Source organism: Berghia stephanieae, chromosome 1 (genome assembly GCF_034508935.2).
Source record: "Berghia stephanieae isolate SIO BIC M18660-M18661 chromosome 1, UCSD_Bste_1.3, whole genome shotgun sequence".
Taxonomy (NCBI): Eukaryota; Metazoa; Mollusca; class Gastropoda; order Nudibranchia; family Aeolidiidae; genus Berghia; species Berghia stephanieae.
In genome coordinates, this window is record NC_088360.1 from 105,059,588 (window position 1) to 105,077,276 (window position 17,689).

Here is a 17,689-nt window from a genome sequence, read left to right on the forward strand (position 1 = left end):
CTCGTCGGAGAAGTATTTCATAAGGGCGTCCGCCATTTTTCCGATAGTTTAGAACCAGTTACTAAGTTACTTTGCGTCATTACGAGGGAAGATACGTCACGACTGTTGAAGCCTATTTGTTATATAACTCTCAGTATATTTTCCAATCATCTGTTTGATGTCTTTTTACTGGTGCTCAGCAATTATAAAGGGAGTGGTCAATGTGCTTGTGTAAAAGTTCAGTAAATTTTTGCCTCCAGAAGTGGCAACCCTGTTTACTTGAGAATTTTTAAAATTCTTTTTATTTTTTCTCTCGTAGTTCGTAGGAGGTAGATATAGAAGTAGTGGCTATAGTTTATCAATCAGCACTTGACTCGGGCGTGTTGGGGGGGGGGGGGTCCCGATAGCTCAGTCGGTAGAGCACTCGCTTCTCACGCAAAGGGACCGTGATCAATCCCGGGTGCAGTCGAGATTTTGTATTGACCCCCCCCCCCCCCACTGTCCATCCAGCAGTGAATGGGTAGCTGAGCTTGTTAGATTTGGCGGAAAGTACTTTGCGATAGACTAGCGTCCTATCTAAAGTAGGATAGCAAGTGGTTGCTATTGTCCGTTTCACGCTACAGAAACCGGGACATACTCCGGCCCCTTGGATCGAATGGCTCTGGAGGACTCCTTTTAAAAATTTGTTGTTTTTTTATTTACAAAATACCACTTTAAACTATCCTTTAAACTGGCTTCAAGCTTTAATTTTCAATACGTTTTAATGACGTTAAGATGCTCAAGAAGTTTTGAACTTGGAGCCAACACATTTCGTGCTTTTAGGAATTTTCGTCATAATATTCGGCAGACCTGACTATGTTATTATTATTATTACATTCCTTTACTGACGACACGTGATGCATCAGGCTGGAACTGGAACCTTTCACTTTCTTAGGTAGACTTTAGACGTTGAAAGTCTGTAGTAAACAGACATTGTCTGGCTGGTGTGGTGGTGCCCGTGTTGTTATTTTACTGTAACTTACCGACCGTGTTACCGTCATTGCGTCATAGTCATACTCATACCCAGCGGATCAAGGTAGGAGGATGGTGGATCGAGATATATCTACTACTCTGCCGTACTCTGAAAAAACCCCCAAACAATGCCATATTTGAAAATTCGGCCAGAAAACTCGTCCTTCAAATATCGATCGATTTAAATGACTCTCATCTTGGTCAATACTCTCAAACCCGGGACTTCGGCCGAAGTCCCGGGTTTGAGAGTATTGACCAAGATGAGAGTCATTTAAAGCGATCGATATTTTGAAGGACGAGTTTTCTGGCCAAATTTGTAAATATGGTTTTTTTTTTTCCCCCCACCCAGAATACGGCAGTACTACTATATCTACCCTCTTCGGTGTGATGATGCTATCGGCAACCATGACGGTTATCTATACTATTGATAACCGTTTCGTTTTCCAACGGAGCTGTATTAACGCGGAGTGCTTTTATGTTTTTTTTTTAATTTTTTTATTGTTTACTTTTATTTAACTCATATTGAAAATATTTCACACCGTCTTACTGGGTTAAAAAAAAAAAATTATAGTCCTGTATTATTATTTTGTGTGTGTGTGTGTGTGTGTGTGTGTGTGTGTGTGTGTGTGTGTGTTTACTTTAATAAAATACTTTAGTTTAATGTATATTTCCACTTACTGTGCTTGGGCTAAATATTATTATTATTATTATTATTTATTATTATTATTATTATTATTATTATTATTATTATTATTATTTTTATTATTATTATTATTATTATTATTATTATTATTATTATTATTATTATTTATTGTTGTTGTTGTTGTTGTTTTTATTATTATTATCATTATTATTATTATTATTATTATCGTTATCATTATCATCTCTAGCTGCTGTCTTCCTGAAAGTCTCTTCTTTCTTCTGATAAGTGCGTCTTTTTTCTGAGTCATCCCTTGCATCTGGGGGGGGGGGGGGGGGGGGGGGGGGGGGGGTTGGCTTCGCTTCTCACGAGCGATAACAATGAAATGCCAAGTCATTTGACACGGGTTATGAGTGGATGGAGGTGTTATTATTCAGCCATTGGAGAGTCATTGTCAAGGATACCAGAGCATGTGAGCAGTTATATAGCGCAATATCCATTGTACGTGGCTACGTGGTCTAATGATATTATGACACTCGCCTTCGGATGGGAAGAAGTCTAGTTCCGCTCTGAGCGGTGCATAGTTGAGTCCTTGGAAAAGGCTCTTTACTCACGTAGACCTGTAAATTCTCAGTCAATTAACCGAAATCAGTCAATTCGTCAAATTCAAATATTTTAAAAAAGGGAAGAAAGAATTGAATAAAGGAAGAATTCATGAATCGCAGTCGAATGACTGTAAAGTTAATTAGGAATGTTCCACAGCGCTACGCATAGCTCATGGGCCGTTAATATTAACGTTGGATATATTGCCAAGGCTAAGCAACGCTTTTTAGAATTGCCGTGTCTGAACACACCCCAGTGTATTTTCACACAGCCTTCGTGAAATTGTGTTTTCACTTTCCAAACCTGTCGTAGCCAATTTTAACTGAGCCGCCGAGCGATAAATTTCACTGTTTCGTCTAAGCCAAAATTGACCACATTTACTTGAAGGACAGGAAAAGTATGTAAAAGAAAAATTCGAACACCGGAAGTTCGTTATGTAGACACCTTCAAATCGAAAGTTATATGATTGCTACAAGCACATTTCGATTGCCTCATGTTGTAAACAAACTGGTTGACCGTTTCTAAGTTTCATCACTGATTGGATACCTAATTATAAGGAACAATGGTAATTAGCCTAATTAATTCCCGCACAAATTAGTTTTCTGCCATTGCTTTGCTCAAGTGAGCTTGCTGTTTACCTTTCATTTTGATTCTTTGGATTTTACCGCTACGACGAATTACGAAGAAGAGTTTCAGTTTCAGTCAATTTTTATAGAGCTCATTTACAGGTCTACTCACGTTCTCTTACCATACTCAGGTGTAAAAGGAGTACCTGGCCGTGTACAGCGTTGTCTCTGTTCGGGGGAATAAAATATATATATTGATACAGCGTGCAGCATGTCTCGTCCTACATGTTTAAGTTAAACCTTGCAAACCGCCTTGAGCATGTGTGTGTGTGTGTGTGTGTGTGTGTGAGAGAGATAGAGACACACACACAGAGAGAGAGAGAGAGAGAGAAAGAGAGAGAGAGAGAGAGAGAGAGAGAGAGAGAGAGAGAGAGAGAGAGAGAGAGAGAGAAAGAGAGAGAGAGAGAGAGAGCACTGTTAACGGCTAGGTACTCATTTTCCATCTGAGTAAGGTGAGATATTTAAAAGTGACAGTTTACAACCAAGAAATACTGCCGTACTTTGAAAAAAACAAGAAAAACAAAAACAAATCACGTATTTAAAATTTTGCCCAGTGAACTCGTCCTTTCAAATAAAATAAAATGATTCTAATCTTGCCAGAAACTCTCAAACCTGAGACTTCCACATTTTGATTTTAGTTCAGATGATAACTTATGTTTTGCTGTTGTAAATATTGTTTAATTTTTCTTTTCTCACTCCAGCCTTTTTTATTGGGAGTAATTTTATGATCAGTGCAGGTAAGGCTAATTTTTTAATCTTAACACCGTCATGAGATCAAACATTTATTCTGTTTACTATTACGAGTCTCGAAGTAAACCAGCGTGATTTCGTCACTTTATAGAATTTTTTGGCTATTCGTTTATTTGATACGTTCTTTATCGTAGTCGTCGTCGTCGTTCTCATCGTCATTATCATCGTCGTTGTCGTAATCGTGTTACTATCACCATCGCCATTATCATCACCTAGCTCAGCCTCTTCTTCTCGTTTTTCTGCTCCATGCTCCTCCTCCTCTTCCTCCTCTTCCTCTTCTAATTTTCCTCCCTCCGCTTCCTCCTCCCCCCTCCTCTTCTCCTCCTCCTCCTCCTCTTCCTCCTCATTCTCCACCACCTCCTTAAGCCTTTGCTCATGGTTGTTATCTATCTATTTAAAATAATTTATATACTCGTTTATTCTTTTACTGGGAACGGGGGGGGGGGGGGGGGGGGGGGGGGGATCCAATAGCTCAGTTGGTAGAGCATTCGCTTCGCACACACAAAGAAACAGAGATCGATCCCGGATGCAGCCGATAATATATTTTTTTCTGACCCCTCCCTCGACCCAACAGTGATTGGGTAGCAGGGTCTGATAGATCTGGCGGAAAGTATTTTGCGATAGACTAGCGTCCTTTCCAAAGGGTATCGAGCAATACTGCTATTGTTCACTTCACGCTATGGAAACCGGGATGTAATTTTAAAACAAAAAGATTCTTTTCCCAACTGGCTTTTGGATGATTTAGACAAGAGACGATACAATTAAGGCAGGTCTGTCATACTCAGGAATAAACCATATTTAAAAATTTGGCCAGAAAACTCGTCCTTCAAATATCGATCGATTTAAATGACCCTCATCTTGGAAAAAAAAAACCCTCTCAAATCCGGGACTTCGCGGAAGTCCCAGGTTTGAGAGGGTTTTTTTTCCAAGATGAGGGTCATTTAATTAAATAGATCGATATTTGAAGGACGTGTTTTCTAGCCAATTTTTAAAAATGTTTTTTTTTTTTTCTAGAGTTACGGTAGAGTTAATGGTTGTGTTTTCTTCAATTTTCTTATCGCTCTCCTATCCCTTTTGAAGCGATACCCAGTAGGAGATTGCTGCGGGGTGTCGTAAACTCTCTTTATTCTATAGAAAGGAATGTATTCGCTCATTCAGCTGGAATTATCCCGGAAACTGGCAATAGTATTAGTATTCTGCCCTACTTTGAACAACAGAAAAAAAAAACACACAAAAATTGAGCTTTTATTTAGCACAATGTCCACTAAACGTGCTCAAAGCCCTTTACAAAGGGTCCCAGACCGACAGCAACATGTAGAACGAGACACGACGCCAGCTAGGCGATATTACAATTTATTTTCGACAGAGACAACGGTGTCGACGGCCAGGTAATCATTTTACACCTGAGTACGGTGAAAGAATGTGAGTAAAGAGCCTTTTCCGAGGACTTAACTATGCACCGAGCGAGGCTCGAACCATATCCAAAGGGTAGTTATCAACATATATTGTGCTTTCACGCTGTAGAAACTGGGCTAAACTCCGGTTCCGTGGGCCTAATGGCTTTGAAGGATAGCTAAGAACTAAGGCTCGTTAAAGCGCTGGGGTTTTGAAAATGATAAGGAAGGGGAAAAACAATACAATACATAACAAAACACACGCACAAACTAAAATGCTGGCAATGAATGAACTGACATAGAATTATCATTGTACATTCTTCGCCGCCCTGTGAATTACCTGGATGTTTACATAATATTTGAATGGCACGGTTCAATGAACCTCGGCCATATTGCCCTCTAAAGACATCATCGCTATTGCGTCTCTCTTTGTTCGTTGTTACATGCTTTGATATCCAGGAACGTTTCGTCATTCATAAGTTTTTTGTTGTTGTTTTTTGTCTGTTTTTTTTTTTTTTTTTTCATTCTTCTTCTTCTCTAGTTTTTGCGAACTCAATAGATCTCCTATCCCCTGGTTGTAGCGTGGAATGTGCGTGTTTGTGTGGAATACAAAATGATATATATATATTTTTTTTTGAAACAAAAATAAGAAAAAGCTAGGAAAAAAAAAACAGAACAAAAACTAGAGCATTTATATAGCGCAATATCCATTAAACATGCTCAAAGCGCTTTACAAGGGGTCCCTGACCAACAGCAACGCGTAACATATAGAGTACGAAACATGACGCCTTTTAGGCGATATTACATTTTTTCCCACAGAAACAACGCTGTTAACGGCCAGGTAGGTCATTTTACACATGAGTACGGTGAGAGAATGTGAGTAAAGAGCCTTTACCAAGGACTCAGCTATGCGCCGAGCGATGCTCGAACCCAGAATCTTCCGATCCGAAAGCGGTTGTCATACCACAAGATCACATTGCCGCACAGTAAATAGTAATGCTGCAGTGCGTTTCGGTAAAATACTCACGACATCCACCTACCGGATATAGCGTACCGGCACACACACAAGACTGCGTGTAACCTTGAACGTTTATAGCCTGTTGATTGATAGCATTTCGTGAGAGCTAATCATTAAAATAGCTGTGTAAAAGCAATAACAGAGAGCTAGCTGAATGACGTCACTTTCTTTCATCTATCGCTTGATTTTTAATATAGATAATATGCGCTTGGCTAAAAAGCTCACAACATTGCCATCCGGAAGTATAACGGATCAACACACAATTCTATGTGCAGCCATGAACGTTTATTATAGTCTGGTTAATACAGTTAAGTGAGAATTACTCATAAACATGGATGGCAAAAACAAATACATACTAATAAAACAGTAACAAAGACCTGGGTGACGTCATCTTCGTTCTATCTATACTGCCACCCGAGGTGTGTCATAATCTGTATGATCCCCTGCTGTACTCGGTCGTTTGGAGAAAAAAAAAAACAAAACAAAAAAAAAAAACCCCACTGTATTGTAGTTGTTTCCTTGTTTTGTCTCGTGTGGGCTTCTGATAAACACCACCTACGTTCTTTGGTTCACATTTTACAGTTTTTTTTTTTTTAGCTGACTGATAAAGGTTGATTTTTGTATGACTAACGTTGATTAAGACGCAATGGAACAGAATCGACGTGTACTTATTTGCAGGTCTGATAACCCGATTCATTATTATGGGCTCATTGTTGTAATGGAAATCTTTAAAAAAATGACGTAAATTATTGTCCATTGCAACAATGTTAAACTAGGCCCTTAAGTGAGTTCGGATCTCAGACCGACATAACAATAATAATAATAATAATAATAATAATAATAATAATAATAATAATAATAATAATAATAATAATAATAATAATAATAATAATAATAATTATCATCATCATCATCACCACCACATCATCATCGTCGTCATCATCATCATCATTATTATTATTATTATTATTATTATTATTTATTATTTATTTTTTTTAATTTTTTATTTATTGTTTTTTTTACGATAACTACTAGGTTACTAATGTGCATCTTGTGTGAGTGTGTCTATGTCAATATTGTATTGTTATAAATGTGTAACCAAATGACAAATTGCCACTTTTTTGGGGACAATAAAGATATTATTATTATTATTATTATTATTATTATTATTATTATTATTATTATTATTATTATTATTATTATTATTATTATTATTATTATAAATTCCTAATTTTTTTGGGGTCTCAAATTCTCAAATTCCTATTTTCTGAATCTCTGATTCCACCACTTTTTGGAAAGTGAAGGGTTGGCAGGCCTGTCGTCATGATACTGATACACATGGTGTCTGTCGGGACGAATGCACCCTATGTTTATTTGAAGTCTCGGCAGTCGTAAGAAGAAGAAGGCGAAGACGAATCTATTGTGTTAGCTTATCTATGTAGTTCTTTTCTCTCTTCAGTCGTTTATTGAGTGACGCGTGTCGAACTTATGTAATGTTGTTAGCGATCCTACTTTAAAACTAACTAACTGCCGTACTCTGGAAAGATGCGTATTTAAAAATTTGGCCAGAAAACTCGAGTATCGATCGATTTAAATGACTCGACCCTCCCCATCTTGGCAAAAACTTATCAAACCTGGGACTTTATAGAAGATCACGCGAGGTTCCAGGTTGGAGACTTTTTGTGACGTGCCAAGATGAGGGTCATTGGAATTGGAGAGGTATTCGAAGGATACCTTTTTCTGGCCAAATTGTCCGATTGTGAACTGGTTAAATTTTAGGAAGTTTTACATTATCCGGTGGCTTTGTGGTTATATCTAGTCTAGTGTTATTATATTGTTATTGTTCTTCTGGACTGATTCAGTGTGCTCCTGTGTGTGTCAGTAATTTAATTAGAAAGGAAACGTGTTGACAATTTGGTATCAGCATTTTTTTCTCTCTCCTTCTTAATGATGGATTTATTGTAGTCATGGATCTGCTTGGTATTCTTTTAGGTGAGTATTACTGGGTGGGGTTCCTATCTCCCATAGTGGGCAGGGAGGTACTTATTGTGTCTTCTATCCCCCTATATCTGTTTTCCAATTTGCATTCTGGCTTTGTCTTAGAATGGGATTGCTTGGTTTTGTCCTGGCCCTGGTCGGGGTCCTAGCTGGGAGGGAAACAGTCAAATGCATAGTTATTGTATTGGAGATGATATTTTTTTCCTTGTAAATCATCTCTCTGTTATGTGTGTTCCTCTTAGTGGGGGCCGTGCTTGTGTCCTGATGAGACTTATTGGTGATCTCAAACTAAGTACATTGATGGTATGCTCTTGGAATCTACATCTGATCCCTATTTGTTCTCAGTTCCCCTTTGTCTTACTTTTTCTTGGATGCTTTAATTGTAATTCTAGAACTTTTTACTATCCCATTTTCTTCCTTTTTACTGGCGCTGATATAACCTAAATGTGTTGCAAGCGCCGTAAAACCCTTAAAAACAAAAAACAAACAGGTGAGTATTATGTGTTCATGTACATATTTAAAGGTCTGATAACCGAACGCAATTATGGTGCTTGGTTTAACATTGGTGTAATGGGCAGGCAATATTTTGCGTTGGTTTGAGAGTATTTCTATTGCAACAATGCGCATAACAATTTGGGGTTTCAGACCTGTAAATAGAAATTGACGTCGCCCCGCACTCTTCCTTAGATTCTGTTTTATATTGTTATAGGTGGACATCATGCAAGTTGCAAATAATTTTTTTTTCCCGAAGGATTAGAGCTATCTTAATTATCACAGGGCAGTTTGTTATTCTTTTCGGTGATTAATTTGGCGTGTGTTCTTTATGAATGCCTCGCATCGTTTCTTTGATCTTATGTTGTATTGTCATATCGTGGACATCATGCGAGTAATTTTTTTTCGAGGGATTAGAGCCATCTTAATTATGGATTTGTAATCACGGGGCAGTTTGTTATTCTTTTCAGTGAGTAATTTTCTGTTCTTTACGAATGCCTCGCATCGTTTCTTTGATTTTATATTGTATTGTCATATCGTGTATATCATGCAAAGCATGGGCTCTAAGCATAGCAAATTAGAGATCTAGTATAGATAGCATTGGCTCTAAGCAATTGCGTTGTCTTGTTTTTTTTTTTTTTTGCTTGTTGTTGTTGTTTTATTTGTGTTTTTTGGATGGCATGCATATAATGCTGCTCGTGTATAGGATAACCTGTTTTGTTTGATCCTTTTGAGACAAATCTGCCAGAGTAAGACGTATAGCGTAATCGATAGCAATAATATAATCACACCTTATTATACTGTCATTCGTAATATTTAACAGGCCTCTACCAATTTCTTTGTTTTTATCTTCTTATTTTTATCTTCTTCTTCTTCTTCTTCTTCTTCTTCTTCTTCTTCTTCTTCTTCTTCTTCTTCTTCTTCTTCTTCTTCTTCTTCTTCTTCTTCTTCTTCTTCTTCTTCTTCTTCTTCTTCTTCTTCCTCTTCTTCTTCTCCTTCTTCTTCTTCTTCTTCTTCTTCTTCTTCTTCTTCTTCTTCTTCTTCTTCTTCTCTTCTTCTTCTTCTTCTTCTTCTTCTTCTTCTTCTTCTTCTTCTTCTTCTTCTTCTTCTTCTTCTTCTTCTTCTTCTTCTTCTTCTTCTTCTTCTTCTCTTGGTGCTTGTTCAAGCACATAAGGCTGACACGGTGAAACCATTTTTGTCTCCAAGACCATCCGCTAGCTTTCATTTCTCTCTCGATGCTCCTCCTCCAGGTCCCCTGCGGGAGCCCCCTTCCTCTCCTTGGATGGGGTGGGGGGGGGGGGGGGGGGAGGAATCCACCTGAGGACTCTCCTGGAAATGGCACTGGAATCCATCTGAGGACATGTCCAGTCCAATTCCACCTTCTCCTATTTACAACTTCAGAAACTGGTTCAATTTTTTTTTCATTTTGCCAGTTCTTTGTTTGGCCAATTTCACAGATTTTAATCGTGGGTCATTAGGTGTCAAATTCCTATTTTATTTTAAGTCCACAATTATTTAAACAATTGGTGATTTCTGCATTGATGCCTCTAAAAAGACTGTATGCGCCCTTCCATGACGCTGCTGAAAGACTGTTTTCTGGTATGTTGACTGAATTTGAGATCAAAGTCAGTAAAAATATACGAAAACAGTCTTTCAAATTCTGACCATCGAAACTTTATTTGAACTATCATTATGTTACATTTTGAATATAGACATATATTATATCATATCTTTTTAAACTGTAAATTTCTGCCTTTCTCCGGATTATGGGATAGTTTCCCATTTCTTTCCCCTGTTCAACAATGCGATTAGAAAGCTGATCAAGGGCTTATGTTTTAAAAAAGAGGAGAAGAAAATAAAAACGCCTGTTTTTAATAAGCATCATAACACAAAGACGCGAGACGGGATGACTCGAGAAATAAAAGTTTCCTTGTATCTATTATAATAATTATTACATATTAGTAATTGGCTGTTTTTGGCTGCAATGTTTGTATAAATGGACGGGACTGTTTGTTGAATGTTGACTCATCTCTCAACGACATACCATAACCATACCACTGCGCTAGGCATTTATTACTACTGGTCAGGGTCGCCGACTGACTGACACACACACACACACACACACACACACACACACACACACACACACACACACACACAGTACAGTCAGGGTTGCTTACAGTTACAGTTATTACCGCTGCTGTAGTTACCATTTTCATTTAATTAACCAGTTCACTGGAAAGATACACATTTGTAAAAAAATGGCCAGAAAACTCGTCCTTCAAATTATATCGATCGATTTAAATGACCCTCGTCTTGGTAAAAAAAAACCCAAAAAAAAAAAAACAAAAAAAAAACAAACAAACAAACAAAAAAAGCTCTCAAACTTGGGACCCTGCGAGGTCTTTCTCAGAGTCCCAGGTTTGAGGTTTTTTTTTTTTTTATTGTTTTCGTTTTTGCCAAGATGAGGTTCATTTAAATCTATCGATATATTTTGAAGGCCGGGTTTTCTGACCTAAATTTTTAAAACGTGTCTTTCCAGACAGTACGGCAGTTAACTGTAGAACAACAGATATGCCAATTTTCCGAATATTTACGGAATTCAGTATATTTTCCAATCACTTACTAAGCATGAAAAAAGAAGTAAGTAGGTACGTTATGTCTTTTTACTGGGGTTCAGCGCTCAGAAGGGGTCGTTCATTGCGTTTTTGTAAAATGTCGGTAAATGTTTGCCTCCTGAATTGGCCTGGACTGGAACAAGGCAGTGGGTGTTGATTGATTTGAAAACAGTGGGACTACTGTTTTTTGTAGATAAACTATTGTTGGGCGGGGCTTTCTCGTGGAGGAGTTTGTTTCCAGATAGTCACAAAGGCTGATTGGGTTTTGTTGTTCTTGTTGTTGTGTGTTGTTGCTGCAAGTTTCGTTTTGTCTTGACGATTTGTTAGATTGGTTTATTGTTTTCTTTTATTCTTTCTTTCTATCTTTCTTTCTATTCTTTCTTTTTTTAAAAAATTCTTTTTATCTTTCTTACTTTCTTATATTATATCTTTCTTTTATTCTTTCTTTTTTTTTTCTTCTTTATATCTTTCTTTTATTGTTTCCTACTTTCTTTCTTTCTTTCCTCTTCTTCTTCTACCCACTAATTAAAAAACAACAAAAAACAACTTCTACTTTATAGTCCATGGTCTGGAGACCTTCTGTATCTGCCACATACTGTTGACTCTTCCATAAATTAATACGATTATTTGCAGCATCTTCTAAATAAGCATCGATTCCACGGCATCGGTGGATATGTTTTACGCTACCTATGTAATTCGTCTTTGAAATAAATGAGCTTTTATTATATAGAGCAATTAATATGCACTAAACGGCAGACTTATTCTGCATCATGTTAGTTGTACATTGGTCATGTTTACGTTTTATCTGCTCGCGGTGAACAAGTTTTATTCTCACCCCCATCATCCGTTAAGGCCTGACTAATTTCTCTCTCCCCCCCCCCCCCCCCCCCCCCCCCCCCCCCCCCCCCCCCCCCCCCCCCCCCCCCCATTTCAACGCCGGGGTAAGCAAGAGAAGATAATGATGAAGCCATCAACATTCCCTGAGCTTTTTTAATTCTATAATCCCTGCGATACTATTATTCTGCAGTACTCTGGAAATACCCATATTTCAAAATTTGGCCAGAAAACTCGTCCTTCAACTATCGATCGATTTAAATGACCCTCATCTTGGCAAAACAAAAAAAAAAACAAAAAACCTCTCAAACCTCAGTCCCAGGCTGGAGAGTTTCCCCCCCCCCCCCCCCCCCCCCCCAAGATGAGGGTCATTTAAATCGATCGATATTTGAAAGACGAGTTTTGTGGCCAAATTTTAAATATGAGTTTTTCCAGAGTACGGCAGTATTGTTATTATGATCATTATAATAAAATTATGGTTAACCAGTTAACTGTCGTACTGCAGAAAGATGAATATATTTTTTCAAAAATTGGCCAGGAAACTCGCCCTTCCAATATCGATCTATTAAAATGACCTTCATCTTTTCAAAAACTTTCAAACCTGGGACCTCGCGAGGTCTTGATTAAATTTCCAAGTTTCAGAGTTTTTGCCAAAACGTTAGTCATTTCAATCAATCGATTTTTGGAAGGACGCGTTTTGTTGCCAAATTTGAAAATAGGCGTCTTTCTGAAAGTACGGCATTTAACTGAGTGCGTTGTAGTCAAGTGACATTTGAAACAGTATAGGAGGATACAGTTTCACTGATTTCATTTGACGATGGTATTCTGTTTTGAAATAGGACAGAAGGCTGCTCATTACACGTTCGTACCATCGTCAAAGGTCAAAGGTTGGCTGTTTGGTGTTTGAAATAGTACCGTATTACCGGCAGTGATATTATGTACTTACCAGAAACCGCGGTAAGGAGTGTAATGTTGGGGAATACGACACACGCTCGATAATCCCCCCCCCCCCCCCCCCCCTCCCTCCCGAGTGTGAGGTTGTTGGCAAACAAATAAAATAAAGAAAACCCAATGAGATATCTTATACTCTGGAAAAAAAATACTTAAAAATTTGAACAGAAAACACGTCCTTCAAATATCAATCGGTTTAAATGACTCTTCATCTTGGTAAAAAAAAAACAAAAAAACAAAAAAAAAAAAAAAACAAAAAAGAACTGTCAACCCTTAGACCTCGCGACTTATTATTTTAATCGATCGATGCTTGAAGGACGAATTTCGTGGGCAGAATTTTAAATACTTGTTTTTTTCCAGAGTACCGACAGTTGGTGTGGATTGCCGCCTGCACGGGTCGTTTCACTTTACCACGTCTTTGACATAAATACTTCATCATCATCATCATCATCATACCCCAAATGTCGACCTTGACACCTTCGCAGATCTGTCAACATGGCTGCAACCCGCCTTGCCTTGCCTTCCTGTACTATCTGTTGGCGACCCGCCTTGCCTTGCCTTGCCTTCCTGTACTATCTGTTGGCGACAAAATACCCGTGTTGTATTCCGCACGTTAAGCTCAATTTGTCAACACCTTCAAATCATTCACATTTTTAGAATGTCATGTCTGTTGCCGAGACGGTTGTTGATTGGGGGGGGGGGGGGGGGGGGGGGGGGGGATATTTTGGACGTATGCTTCAGACCCACCCCACCCTATCTCTGATCCGTTGATTAAATTGGTATTGATAATAGGATTCAATAGTTTGATGTCACGTTCGCCCAGCCACCAGCAGCTGGGTTCTAAACAAAGAAATTCGATACTTTTTATTCTCCATGATGGCTCGAACTTTTTTCACACATCACGTTTTCAGAATGTATATAAGTCAATACATGATCAGATTTATAATGTGGTTCAGAAAAATCGGTGCCCGTCACCTTTGAGTGTGAAGTGAATGCTCTGGCAAGTGAGCTTTCTCTGGACGCCTCCGTACCGACAGAGGTGTGGATTGCCAGCGCGTGTCCTTTCACTTTATCGTGTCTTTGACATAAATACTTCATCACCACCATACCCCAAATGTCGACCTCGACACCTACGCTGATCTGTCAACATGGCTGCGAGCACGCCGATGCCTCCCTGCCTCCCTGTACTATCTGATGGCGACAGAGTACCCATGATGTATTCCGCAGGTTAAGCACAATTTATCAGCACCTTCAAATCATTCACATTTTTAGAATGTCGTATCTCAGGGTTGCCAATTTTCCGTATATTTACGGAATTCAGTATGTTATAGACCTTTAGTATATTTTCCAATCACCCGCTAAATTGAGAAAAAAAACAAAAAACAAACCCAGTAATTACATAATGTTTAGGTCTTTTTTTTTCTGGAGTTCAGCACTCAGATAAGAGGTCGGTCTATGTGTTTGGGTAAAAGTTCACTACATTTTTGTCACCTGATTTGGCAACCGTGTATCTGATGCCGAGATAGTTGTTGATGCGAATTGGGGGAAAAATCTTTCGGATGTAATATTCTCTCTCTCTCTCCTTCTCTCTCTCTCTCTCTCTCTCTCTCTCTCTCCCTCTCTCCCCCCCTCTCTCTCTCTCTCCCTCTCCTTCTCTCTCTCTCTCTCTCTCTCTCTCCCTCTCTCTCTCTCTCTCGTTATGTCGGCTCTGTGATGAATTGGTCTTGATAATTCTGTGAGTTGTCAAATTTAAGAGATACAAAAAAAAAAAAAAAAAAAAGAGTGCGTCGAACTGATCCCAGTTTACATAGCGTGAAACGGACATAGCAATCATTTGCTACCCATAGGATAGGACGTCAGTCTAGTTAATTGACTTTACAAACACAACTACCCAATCAGCAAATCCGTGCTGAAGGGGGCCGGGGAGGGGGGGGGGGGGTATGTGGGTTAGAAAAATCGGTATCCGTCACTTAGAGTGTGAAGCGAATGCTCTGCCAAGTGAGAACTATCTCTGGACACCCCTCTCCCCCTCTCCCTCCTCCCAATTTTATGGAATCCAAAAGAAAGCATTTTTATATTGACATTATTTTTATTATGGTTTTCTTTACAATCTGAGACAGGAGGTTTTGAGTGTCCTGCGTGGTGCTTGAGTGACGTCTTATTGAATATTGATGTTAATTCGCATTAATTCTCAAGCCTTTTTGCTTCAACTTCAAGTACAATTCTCTTGTCCTAAGATCGCACCTATCGTGGTATAATAAGTTTCACTTGCAATCAGAGCTGCCAACCACCTGGACTTTAAATAAAGTTGTAGTTTTCAGGGGTTTTTATATATCAGACACTTCGAACTACTTACTAGTAAAAATTAACAATTTGTCATTATTATGTTAAAATAATGCTTTGAACTCCATTATAGCCTCGCTACGGCAACAAAACGTTGCTTTCAAGAAGTTTTATTGACTCAAAGATCTTTATTTAATTGTCGGCTTGGAGTAAAAAACCGTAGTTCTACGAAATTTTCGTAGAAGTAGGCAGGTCTGCTTGTAATATTTACTCTCTGAAGATCCACCCCCCTCCCCCCCACCCACGCAAATAGAACTCATCGTTTGTAGTTTGTATTCATTTGACGCCTTTCAACGCAAACTTATTCTCTTGCATACCAATGCAGTCTGTCTGCCTTTAGTTAGTTATAAATACCTGCCATGGCATAGAATTGGTTGTATGTACTATGTACCGTCCTAGACACCGCTCATGACTACGCTTTCCAGAGCTGCAGCTGCCTACTTGAAATGTCAAAAAATCGTAGTAGGGGGGGGGGGGGTAAAAATGAAAAGGTCACGATAAATATTACAAATCAATTATTTGCCCTCAGCATAATCAAAATATGCTCCAAAGTCCTAAATACAGTTTCTAAGCAACCAAACTCTCCTCTTTCAACAAGATTTATTGAATCAAAAACATCTATGCAGTTTTCTAGCTGGAGCCAAAAAAAAATCGTAATTCTACGAACGAGTTTTTCGTAGCACTCGGCATTTCTGGCTTTCATACTCATCAGATCACCAGCAAGTCGCTGATAACTAGACGCCGCACTTTAAAAAAAAACCACATATTTAAAATATTGGCCAGAAAACTGGTCCTTCAATAAATATCCATCGATTAAAATGACCCTTTTTTTGGCAAAAAAACAAACAAAACTCCCAAACCTGGGACTTCGCGAAGTTCCAAGATTTGAGAGTTTTTGCCAAAACTGGGGACATTTTAAATCGATGGATATTTGAAGGACGAGTTTTCTGGCCAAAATTATGAACACTTCTTTTTTTGTTGTTGTTGTTGTTGTTGTTGTTGCTTTGTTTTCATTCAGATAACACACCAGTTCTGTACTTCACACGTCGTCTGCTGATGTTTTTTTATCATTGTTTTCATTCCAACTTGGCAGCATGTGCAATTCTCCCTGACATAGATTTGTCAAACCTTTGATGGCCTGCCAGGATCACAGATTTGGGAGAGTCTGTGGCCAGGATGGAGTATATTTCTGTGCAAAAACCGTCCGCGTTTTACTTTTTATTAATGTTTTTTTTTAAAATATTTTTTCATGGTTGTGATATTCGCTTAACGTTCTCTCTCTCTCTCTCTCTCTCTCTCTCTCTCTCTCTCTCTCTCTCTCTCTCTCTCTCTCTCTCTCTTTCTCTCTCTCTCTCTCTCTCGACATCTCCCTACATCTCTCTTAATCTTTCATTCTCTCCTTCCTCTATCCATCCATCCATCCATCTCTCTCCATACAATCTATCCCGATGATGTCATATTTATTACACAGGTGGAGATGAGGCGTGAGCAACCAATAGTTCAAAGAGTTCACTGGGTACGCTTTTGATGTTGTTATGAGATGAGTGGGGGGGGGGGGGGGGGGGGGGGGGGTGAATCATTCTAAACATTGTAGAGATTGTAGGGTGGTAGACAGTAAAATGTTAACGAGTTTTGGATGTGAACCAACATATTATATACATAAGAAGTGTCATTTGATATTTTATCTGATGCCTCGAAGAACCACAGAACGAAAGTTTGCTTGAAAAGTCTTGTTTTAAAAAAATAATATCCAGATAATTCTTTTCTTTCGATCATTGACTAATCTTTATAATTTAATTCATTTAGCTGGATAGCATAATATTTCGAGAGCAACCTGTCTTTTTGTTTGTTTGTTTTTGTTATGTTTTTTAAATTTGTGTGTGTTTGTTTTGTTCAATGTCCTTTTTAAAAGAAAAGTAGATTGATAAGTCCAATGTGATAGAGTGCCGTAAGGTGAATCATTCTAAACATTGTAGAGATCAAAGGCAGTATTATTCATGTGGACCAATTTGCAGGTCCGGGGGTCCCGACAGCTCAATTGGTAGAGCACTCGCTTCACACGCAAAGGGACCGAGATAGATCCTGGGTGCAGTCGAGATTTATTTTTTTCTGATCCCCTTGTCAAGCTAGCAGTGAATGGGTAGCCGGGTCTGTTAGATCTGGCGGAAAGTAATGTGCGTTAGATTAGCGCCATATCCAAAGGATAGCAAGCAATTGCTATTGTCCGTTTCATGGGCTAAATTCCGGCACCATGGGCCGAATGGCTCTAAAGGACTTTTAAAATCATAACTTTTATCGTCCATCTAATGTAATATCGTTCACTAACTAGCGTCTATTCTATTGGCTACCTTGTTGGGAGTCATTCTATATCATACCATCATCCTGTTCACATGTATATTATGTTGTGTTGTTTAATAAACTATTTAATGTTC

The 17,689-nt window shown here is 38.6% G+C and overlaps 1 protein-coding gene across 6 annotated transcripts in view; it reads left to right on the top strand.

The window, feature by feature from the left end:
- Positions 1 to 7,397: 7,397 nt before the first annotated feature.
- Positions 7,398 to 17,689, top strand: part of LOC144962662 (focal adhesion kinase 1-like) — a 105,244-nt gene continuing 94,952 nt past the window's right edge. For 4 of the 6 annotated variants that reach the window (XM_078895779.1, XM_078895777.1, XM_078895780.1 and 1 more), the window contains exon 1: positions 7,844 to 8,013. The gene's annotated coding sequence lies outside the window, so the exon portion shown is untranslated. Of the gene's footprint in view, positions 8,014 to 17,689 lie in introns of all 6 variants that reach the window. The other 2 variants (XM_078895776.1, XM_078895778.1) reach the window with 2 other exon arrangements.